This window comes from Pongo pygmaeus, chromosome 15 (assembly GCF_028885625.2).
Source record: "Pongo pygmaeus isolate AG05252 chromosome 15, NHGRI_mPonPyg2-v2.0_pri, whole genome shotgun sequence".
Lineage (NCBI taxonomy): Eukaryota > Metazoa > Chordata > Mammalia > Primates > Hominidae > Pongo > Pongo pygmaeus.
In genome coordinates, this window is record NC_072388.2 from 64043986 (window position 1) to 64054549 (window position 10564).

Genomic DNA, 10564 nt, shown 5'->3' on the forward strand with positions numbered 1-10564 from the left:
GTAGAGATGGGGTTTCACCATGTTGGCCAGGCTGGTCTCAAACTCCTGACCTTGTGATTTGCCCGCCTCAGTCTCCCAAAGTGCTGGGATTACAGGTGTGAGCCACCACACCCAGCCCACAACATTGTATTTAAAACTTTACCCAACATAGAAACAGTTTTGAGACAACATAATCCTGACCACTCAGTCGCCTGATTTGAGAGTCCATCCTGGCAGCACAGAATGGGCTCTGGAGCAACCACGGAACTTCTGGTATTTAAAAGTTTGATTCCATGGCCAAAGAGTTGTGGGTCTTATTCCCATTCTAGAGAATAAAAATATTGTGGGGGCCTTTAGTCACCATCCCAGATGGGTGACTTGGGAGCTTATACTGGCCTAGTGCTCTAACATTGGGCAGAGTGTTGGAGATGACTTTGTTCTCCTGATGGCTCCTGGCCCCTAGACAGACCATTTTACTGCTGGCTCCATCAAAGTTAACCCTTGAAGAATGGGAGAGTGCAGGGCAGAGCTCAAGCAGTGAGGATGAACACTAAACTAGCCCTGGCAGACAAGGTAAGGCTGGCCTCTTTTATGGCCAGCCCTAGGTGGGCAGGGATGGTGACTTTCTCTGAGAAATAACTTAAAAGTGGCCCAGGATAGACACACCCCACCCCACCAAGGCCTGAAATTCTCATCATTGCAGTCACTCCATTGAGGTATTATCAATACTACTATTGCTGTGTAAACCAAAATGTATCTGAGTCTCAATCAATTTAGAAGTTTATTTTGCCATGACTAAGGACATGCCTCAGGGGGTCCTGACAACATGTGCCCAAGGTGGTCAGGCTACAGCTTGGTTTTATATATGTTAGGGAGAAATAAGACATCAATTAATATGTAAGATGTACATTGGTCAGGTCTGGAAAGGCAGGACAACTCGAAGGGGTGGTGGGGAGGGGAACTTTCAGGTCACAGGTGCATTCAAAGATTTTCCCAGGGCAATGGATTGAAAGAGTTTATCTAAAAGTATGGAATCCATAGAAGGGACTATCTGAGTTAAGATAAGGGGTTATGGAGACCAAGGTTCTTATTATGCAGAGGAAGCCTCCAGGTAGCAGGCTTCAGAGAGAGTAGATAGTAAATGTTTCTTATCAGACTTAGAAGGTGCCAGACTCTTAGTTAATTCTCTCCTGGATCAGGGAAAAGATGTGGAAAGGGAAAGGGATTCTCTACTGAATGTAGATTTCCTCCACAAGAGACAGTTTTGCAGGGCCATTTCAAAATATGTGAGTAAAAGAATAGAGTATTTTGATTTCTTCAGGGCCTGTTGTCATGTGATGCTATGTTAGAGTCAGGCTGGAATTTGGTGTCTTATTGCTATGGTCTTAAGATCTCTTTTTTGATGTTAATGCTGGTCAGTCGTGCCTGAATTCCAAAGGGAGGAGGGTATAATGAGGCATGTACAACTCCTGTTCCCATTGTGGCCTGAACTAATTTTCCAGGTTAACTTTGCAATGCCCTTGGCTGAGAGGAGGGGTCCATTCAGATGGTCAGGGGCCTTAGAATTTTATTTTTAAGGAGGCTGATGTGGGCGGATCACCTGAGGTCAGGAGTTCAAGACAAGCCTGGCCAACATGGTGAAACCCCATCTCTACTAAAAATACAAAAATTAGCTGAGCATGGTGGTGGGCGCCTGTAATCCCAGCTACTCAGGAGGCTGAGGCAGGAGAATCACTTGAACCCGGGAGGTGGAGGTTGCAGTGAGCCAAGGTCGCGCCATTGCACTCCAGCCTGGGCGACAAGAGCGAGATTCCATCTAAAAAAAAAAAGAATTTTATTTTTAGTTTACAGCTACTACCACAAGGTTTATTCTGCTTCCTAGATACTCTTGTAAATGGACAAAAGTGCCACCTGGAGGGACTGCTACATTCACCCTCAAAATGACAAGGAAGACCAGCTCCTCATTAGCCAGCCTGGTCATTCAGGGGCCACGGAGGCCAGGGGTGCACAGCAGGGGTGGGCTAGTGGGGAGTCTCAGATAAGGAGAGATTTGGGACAGTTGGGCAGGATGAAGAGAATACTTGAAGGAGAGGAAAGGTCTGGACTGCCCAGGCTGGGGGCCGTACCTGGGGCCTAGGGACAGGATAGCACCGTCCTGACTGCCTTGACTGGTTCACTCCAGGCATCTAAAATTGTCATATGCCAGGGAGATCAGGAAGTGGCATGAAGATATTCCAAAGGCAACTGATTTCTTCTTGGAAGTGGTTAAAGTTATTGATTTAAGTCATGACAGGCTCAAGGGCACTAAGAGAGTCTCTCAAAAGGAAATCAAACTGTTTCTCCCGGCGACTATTGGTTTTTATTTAGGCAGGGGTCTAATCTATTGAGGTGAAAGCCACTGGGTCTCGCCTCTGGAGCAATCTGGGGAGACCTATAAAGTTTATTGATTTGACTTACTTAACTTACACTGGCTTATAATAAAACAACTAGACCCATCAATCAGTCCCCAGACCCCCTCAAGAGCATGATTACAGAGTGGATTGATTCTTCCTCTGAGATGGCAGCTTATGGGAAAGCACTGAGAGGGTCGGGGCAGTAGATGCTGCCCCATGCTGGGGTTCGGTCCATCCCTTTACATTGCACAGTGGCATTCTAAGGCAGCACACCAGGGGAGGCCACTTCTCCACCCAGGCGAGGGACCTAGGACAGGGCCAGGAGTTCTCTGGGAATAGCCTGCAGTGACCTCTCTGGACAGCAAAGAGCTAGACAGCCCCATCAGGCAGGTGGTGGAGAGCTGTAAGATTTATCTTTGTCAGGTGAGAAAAAGCAGAATGAGGATATTGACAGAGAGCAAGGAGGGAGGGGTGTATGCAAAGGGCAGACAGCCAAGATAACTGAGCAGGGCCTTCCAGAGGACATACCGCAGGCCTGCCTCTGTGCCAAGCGGAAGGACCTGCAGTGGCAGGGGAGGAGGACTCATTCAAGCCAATTCACTGGTATTTCTCTTGCCTCCAGAAATAAGACATGTCCTTCCCTGGGGTTAGTTGCAGGCCTGTTGGAGAGGCATGATGTTTCCATTTGAATGAGATTATGACGTGAGACCTTGGACCATGAAATGCCAAGTCAGCGGCACACATTGTAAGTGCTGTAGGTATTCAGAAAAAGGAGTGCCCTGTGAGGGCTGGAGAGGTTGGGGAGGGTCTCAGAGAACAGGTGAGACCTGAACTGGGCTTCCCTAATTCAAGAAGACTAGAGGGGAGTTGGATGAGTAAATCCATCTCCTAAAAATGTAGCATCCAGTGTCTGACTGGGCACAGAAACACTTAAGTACTAAGAGGTAATATATGTGTGGTTAAATTAGAGAGCTCCGGACTCAATGTGTGGGTTTAAGCCTGGGCTCCACTGATATTATCCATATGGGTAAGTAACTTAACATCCGTGAGTCCTTCTCTTGTTGTTGTTGTTTGTTTTTTTGAGATGGAGTCTTGTTCTGTTGCTTAGGCTGGAGTGCAGTGGTGTGAGCTCAGCTCACTGCAGCCTCTGCCTCCTGGGTTCAAGACATTCTCCTGCTTCAGCCTCCCGAGTAGCTGGGATTACAGGCATGTGCCACCACACCCGGCTAATTTTTTTGTATTTTTAGTAGAGACGGGGTTTCACCATGTTTGCCAGGCTGGTCTCAAACTCCTGACCTCAGGTGATCTGCCCACCTCGGCCTCCCAAAATGCTGGGATTACAGGTGTGAGCCACCGTGCCTGGCCTCTCTCGTTTTTTTTTTTTTTTTTTTTTTTAAAGACAGGATCTCACTCTGTCGCCCAGGCTGGAGTGCAGTGGCAAGATCTCAGCTCACTGCTACTGCCTCCAACTCCTGGGCTCAAGGGATCCTCCTGCCTCAGCCTTCTAAGTAGCTGGGAATACAGGTGCACACCACCATGCTCAGCTAATTTTTATTTTTTTTGTAGATGTGGTGTCTCTCTATGTTGCCCAGGCTGGTTTCAAACTCCTGGGTTCAAGTGATCCTCCTGCCTGCATCTGTGAGTCTTAATCTCCTCATGTATAAAGTAGGGATATCAGTAGTACCTAATAATGGTACCTAATAATGATAGTAATAATAATGGTATTTAATAATATCAGTGCTATAATAGTATTAGTTAATAATATAGTATTACTAATAGTAGTAGTACTTAATAATAGAACCTATTTGGAAAAGTAATTGTAAAGATTAAAAAAAGTTAATGTTTGTAAAGCACTTAAGCACTGTCTCATGCGTAGAAAATGTTCCATCAGTGACAGTCACTGCCATCATTATTATTATGAGTGCTGGTAGTAATGGCATTCAGATTACCACCAGGTTCTGGCGAGCTCTGATTCCTCAGACTATTTGGGGGAAAAAGGGGCAAATAAGAGATTCTCTCTCCATCCTAAGGGAGATCACATAGGGAACAATATTCAAGGTTTGAGCTTGCTTTCCCCTAAAGGAAATAACTTCCGTGGAGTTCTCTCGTTACCTTCTCAGCCCCAGAATGTTCTCCCTGTCCTCCTCCCTCTCAGAGCCCAAGTGAGCCCCCTCCTCAGGAAGACTTCCTCTACAGCTCCGGTCACCACCCTCCTTCCTCCCCTGAACCTATCGGCTCTCCTCAGGTGGGAAGTCAGAGGACCAACTCCTGTCCTGTTGAGTCTCTTTCAGGGCAGGGCTGTGTCTTCCCAATGTGTTTGTCTCTCAAAACCAAGAACTGGGCAGAGCACGTGCTCCATAGACCTTAGATGAATTGAACCTTATTGAGACTGCAAACTGGCTCTCTGCCAAGACTGAAGCGTTTGTGCTCTCTCTCCCAATCCACCCTCCAAGTGTTTTCCCATCAAGATCATTGTCTGCACTGCAGTCAGAATCATTTTATAATGAACCTATGGAACTGATCCCATGACCTCCTGGAACACAGGCACCCTGTGGGGTCCTGCCCCGACTCTATGAACCTCCCAGGACGGTGCCAGTGGGTAGGCTGGGCGTCAGTGGATGACAAAAGGGAAGCAGCTGCCACTGCTTCAGGCCCAGATTTTGATCAATTTCCAGCCTCTTCAGGCTGTTCCCAAAGAGGTGGCCACCCTAATGCCAATAAGTCTTAATAAATTTCCACTTAAGTGATTAGAGTACCAGTGAAACCTGACAGCTGAGACTAATTGGAGTCTGTGTGGGAGGAGGGGGGATGACACCCCTTCTTGATCTTGTGGCTTTCCTTCAGGGATGGGGGCCCCCCCAAATCCCTTTTTGTTTCCCTGGTTTTCAACAATTGCCTATCTGGGAAGCAGATTGTTGGAATCATTTCTGTACCTCCCACTGCCCCTATTTTGATCTCTAACCCACAGGGTTAGGCTTCGGAAGGGAAATTAGCAAGGAGATATATCTCAGGATGATTAGAGAGAGGCTCGGCCCATCAGGAGAGATGACAACAGAATGAGGAACGCCTACATCCAGAATATACCATCTTAAACATCATGCACAGACAGGCATACACAGGCCAAGGACAGCCAGTCATATTAGGAATGATAAGAGTGAGGCACGGCCCTAAGTCCCCATTTAGGGGACTTCATGGAAAGGCATTTTGGCCCAGATGTCATGGAAATTGCTCTAAACACAGGGTGATTATCTCCTCAAGCCCATGAGATCCTCTTTGAATTACATGTGTAGCCCTTACCTACAACCTGAAGGGCAGGAGTTGGAGGCCCAGGAGCCCAGTGAGGAGGTGAACAAGGGTGTGCCACTGTGCAGCCAGCTAGTTTAGAACCTGCAGGGCAGAGGTAAATTATTTCTGACCCTTATGGGGCCTCCCCTTATAATGGGGCCTCCCCTAAAGTCACCATTGGAGAACCAGCAGGGATTTAATGAGGAGAGAAAACAGCTTTGAGCCTTGGACTTGAAGTAGCCTACAGAATAAATAGGTTGGCTGGGTGCAGTGCCTCACGCCTGTAATCCCAGCACTTTGGGAGGCTGAGGCGGGTAGATCACCTTAAGTCAGGAGTTCAAGACCAACCTGGCCAGCATGGTGAAACCCCTTCTCTACTAAAAATACAAAAATTAGCCAGATGTGATGGCGGGCACCTGTAATCCCAGCTACTCAGGAGGCTGAGGCAGGAGAATCGCTTGAACCCAGGAGGCACAGGTTGCAGTGAGCTGAGATCACACCACTGCACTCCAGCCTGGGCAACAGAGCAAGACTCCATCTCAAAAAAAAAAAAAAAGAAAAAAGAGAATAAATAGGTTGAAGAAACTCAGACCAAAGACAATTCTCTGGGGATTCAACAAAGGCATATCTAATAGTGCTGGCTCCACACAGCAACAGTTTCACAAAGGGACTCCTAACCTTTTGTGATACTGTGAGATGAAAAATAAGCCACTCTCCAGTGCATCACCTTGAGTGATATTTACAAGCACCTTCAGAGCTGGGAAAAGGAGCAAACGTTCCTCACTTACCCTCCAGCTAGTTACCTTTTGCTTTTTCCTGAGCTGACAAAAGTTTCAGGGTTAATAAGCGCTCAGAACGGAGGCAAATGGAACTTCCAGAAGCAGTATTTCTGCAGGTTGGTAGGGATTAGCCATGGTATCTCAGAGGTCAAGAAATACACAGATCATGTCCATTTCTCAAGGCTCTTTGTATTTTTTTTTTTTTTTTAAAGGAGAACTATCAAAAGAGAATTGTAAACATTGTGATTTTCGGAAACTTTACATTTCATAAATTGATACATTTGAACAGCAAAGGCACTGAGTTATTTTGCAAGATAATTATAGAACTTTTGAAAACATTTATTTATAAGGGACCCCACGCAGTTTGATCTGAGGATGAGGACACAAGTTTGAGCTGTTTGAAGAACATCTTCTTTCAATGTTGTTGTTATTGTGGCTCTGAGACTTCTACGTATAACTTCATTTGGAGATGAGTCAAAATCTTAAATTTGAGGCCTTTACCTGGCCTGGGATAAATGGGATGAATTGCTTCCTTAACCCTTCATTTCCCTCCCACCATGATAGCCCCCAGTTTAGCAGAAGTAAACAGTTTATACAAATGCAGCATTTGATAAAGATTCAGAAGTCTTAGATAATATTTAATAAAGATTCCTTTGTTGAATTAGATAAATTGTATTTATTTATTTTTATTTTTGTCTCCCAACCCCAGCTCCCACCACCCCTTCCTCCTTCTGGCTCTATTTTTTTTTTTTTTTTTTCATTTTTGAGACAGGGTCTTGCTCTGTCACCCAGGCTGGAGGGCAGTGGTGCGATCTCGGTTCACTGCAACCTCTGCCTCCCAGGCTCAAGCAGTCCTCCCACCTCAGCCTCCCAAGTAGCTAGGACTACAGGCATGTGCCACCACACTTGGCTAGTTTTTGTATCTTTTGTAGAGACAGGGTTTTACCATGTTGCCCAGGCTGGTTTCAAACTCCTGAGCTCAAGTGATCCACCTCCCTTGGCCTCCCAAAGTGCTGGGATTACAGGCATGAGTGACTATGCCTGGACTTATTTTTATTTATTTATTTATTTAGAGACAGAGTCTAGCTCTGTTGCCCAGGCTGAAGTGCAATGGAATGATCTTGGCTCACTGCAACCTTCACCTTTCGGGCTCAAGCAATCCTCCCACTTCAGCCTCCTGAGTAGCTGAAACTACAGGAGTGTGCCACCACATTCAGCTAACTTCAATTTTTTGTAGAAATGAGGTCTCACTATCTTACCCAGGCTGCTCTCCAACTCCTGGGCTCAAGTGATCCTCCTGCCTCAGCCTCCCAAAGTGCTAGGATTATACTGTGAGCCACTGGGTGAGCCACTGGGTGAGCCACTGGGTGAGCCACTGGGCCTGGCCTGAGAAATTTTAAAGAAGGAGTTATTATGGCTTCTGGGATAGTATTTGGGGGTCCTTTTTACCTCTAAGGCCCAAATATCAAGCATTGAGAATGAGATTCAGTTACACACCCGTGTTTCCACAGAAAGCCTAAAAAGACTTCGAGATGAAATGCCAAGCAGAGGGAAATGGTCATTCCTAAACTTATATGTAGGAGACACCACCGTGAATCACTTCAGAACTTGGGTCTCCCTGTCTCTTATTCCAGCTGCGCCCAGTTCTGTGGGGCACCTACCAGCTCCCACAAGTGCAGTTGACCATGAACCATCTCAGGCCCACTCTTCCCTTGCTTTCTGCCTTTGAGTCTCTGAGTGACAATGCAAGTGAGACCATCACGGTAGCCTGCTTCGTACTCACACTTAGGGGACAGAGACACCCATGGAGAGAGCCTTTGGTGTGTGGTGTGTGAAGCAAGGGAGAAATGCTGTTCCCTCTCTTTGCTCTCTGGCTGGCACTGAGGCACCTTTTGAACTCCTCCACAGGCCCCTGAGATTGGACCAGCAGGAGCCTGAGGACGAGGCCGCCTCAACACCACAGCTCTGTATTGGTTCTTTTTTCTTCTCTTTGCCTCTCTACTCTCTCACTTCTGCTCCTTCAGTCACATTGCTCAGGAAAGAGTTTGCAATTTAGGCCTGTTTTAGGCTTTGCTTTCTGGAAAACCCAGAACCCTTTTTATACCAACTGGTGGTGTACTTGATCTTCCTTTTACAGTTTTCTTGCAACTGAGTTTTTTTAGCCCAAATGCAAGATTTGACATTGAGATTTGTTACATGCCATCAATGCAATTTTTTTTTAAATTCTGATTTTGCCATTTAACAGTGCAAGCTGTCCTTCCTAGCCTTGAGTTATCTACAAATTTGCTCATAAAATTTATTGACTGTTAAAAAAAGCCGTCACTGGTCAACCTCTGTAACCCCATCTCATGCTTCACCCTCCTTGCTAACTACCTTCCAGCAGCCCCACCTCCAATCAGGTACGCAAATGGGCCAAGCTCTTCCCGCTCAGGGTCTCGTACTTGTTATTCTTTCTGCTTGAAATCCTCTTTCCTCAGGCTCTGCACATGGACATCTCCTTGTTATACTTTAAAACTCAGTCTAAATGACACTTCTCAAAGAGGATTTCCATGACTGTTGTGTTTCTGTCATAGCACATACCCCAGGCCATGAGTACTATGCCTCATTTATTAGTTTTTTTTTTGTTTGTTTGTTTGAGATGGAGTCTCGCTCTGTCGCCCAGGCTGGAGGAGGGCAGTGGCGCATTCTCAGCTCACTGCAAACTCTACCTCCCAGGTTGAAGTGATTCTCAGGCCTCAGCCTCCCAAGTAGCTGGAATTACAGGCATGCACCACCAAGCCCAGCTAATTTTTGTATTTTTAGTAGGGACGGGGTTTCGCCATGTTGGCCAGGCTGGTCTTGAACTCCTGGCCTCAAGCCATCTACCCACCTCGGCCTCCCAAAGTGCTGGGATTATAGGCATGAGTCACTGCGCCCGGCCTAGTTTGCTTTTTATTGTCCATCTTCCTAATTAGGGTGAAATCTACAAGAAGGCAGGGCTACTGTCCATTTTCTCCACTGCTGGATCTCCGGCACATAGCCCTGGTTCTGACGCCTGCCAGGGGCTCGATAAATATTTGTATCACCCACTCCACTTGTGCACTAGATGCCACCTCCCTCACCTCCTCGAGGCATCACTCCACCAGTCCCTCCTCTCTTGTGCATCATCATTTCTCTCACTTTCCTGGATCATTCCCGTCTGCAGACAGATGTGCTGTAGTTTCTCCTATCTTAAAAAACAAAACAGATAGACAAAAAATCCTCTCTTGGCCCACATCCTCTTTCAGCCAACACACTACACATTTTGTTTATTGCCTGTCTCCTCCACTAGGGAAGAAGCTCCATGAGGGAATGGCTTGTGTCTGTTTTGCTTATTGCTGTATCCCTAGTGCCTCAAAAGTGCCTGGTGCATAACAATTTTTGAGTTGATTGAATAAATCCTTTTGTGGAATAAATGAATAAAACAGTAAAGCCTTTTTCAATCAATAGAAAAATCAGTCTTATATCTTGAGCAATATCTAAATAACTTAAAAGATCAAGATGGAGGCTGGACACAGTAGCTCACGCCTGTAATCCCAGCACTTTGGGAGGCCGAGACGGGAAGATTGCTTGAGCTCAGGACTTTGAGACCAGCCTGGACAACATAGTGAGACCCTGTATCTACAAAAAATAATTAATAAGAAAAGATCAACATGGAACCAAAAAACAAATATACATAGGACAGCTCTATAAAGATATGTAGCAGCTACTTAACTGTGTATGTGTATTTTCCATTCTTTGCCTTCTAATATGAAAAGGTTGACGGGATAGTTTGAGGGAGAAGGGAAAATTTGCCATAGATTCCTCAGCATCAGGATAACCTCATTGCCTTAGGGCAAAAAATGAAGCCCACAGGTAGTGACTTTTCCCAAACTCGGTGTCCTCCCTTCTAAGGGCTTAGGGCATAATCTTCCACAAAACACATCCAGATTGCTAACTCACAGTAAAGGAAAACTCTTATGTTTACATGGAACCCAGATGCCAGGAATTTTCTAGAAAATGGACGTGCAGTAATAGTGCCGGCCAGGAGATGGCGACGCGCCTTTCTGTCCAGGAGGACTATACTCTAGGTGGCACTGAAGGACTGGGAGAGAAGGTTGGGGTCTCCTG

The 10564-nt window shown here is 46.2% G+C and overlaps 1 long non-coding RNA gene across 1 annotated transcript; it reads right to left on the minus strand.

Annotated features, from left to right (window-relative positions):
* Nucleotides 1-760: 760 nt before the first annotated feature.
* On the minus strand, nt 761-10298 carry LOC129012100 (uncharacterized). Its single transcript, XR_008493563.1, has 4 exons — nt 10170-10298; nt 6461-6653; nt 5670-5759; nt 761-1795 (listed from the first exon to the last, which is right to left on the minus strand). It is a non-coding gene; the product is annotated as an uncharacterized LOC129012100 (long non-coding RNA).
* Between the last annotated feature and the right edge of the window lie 266 nt (nt 10299-10564).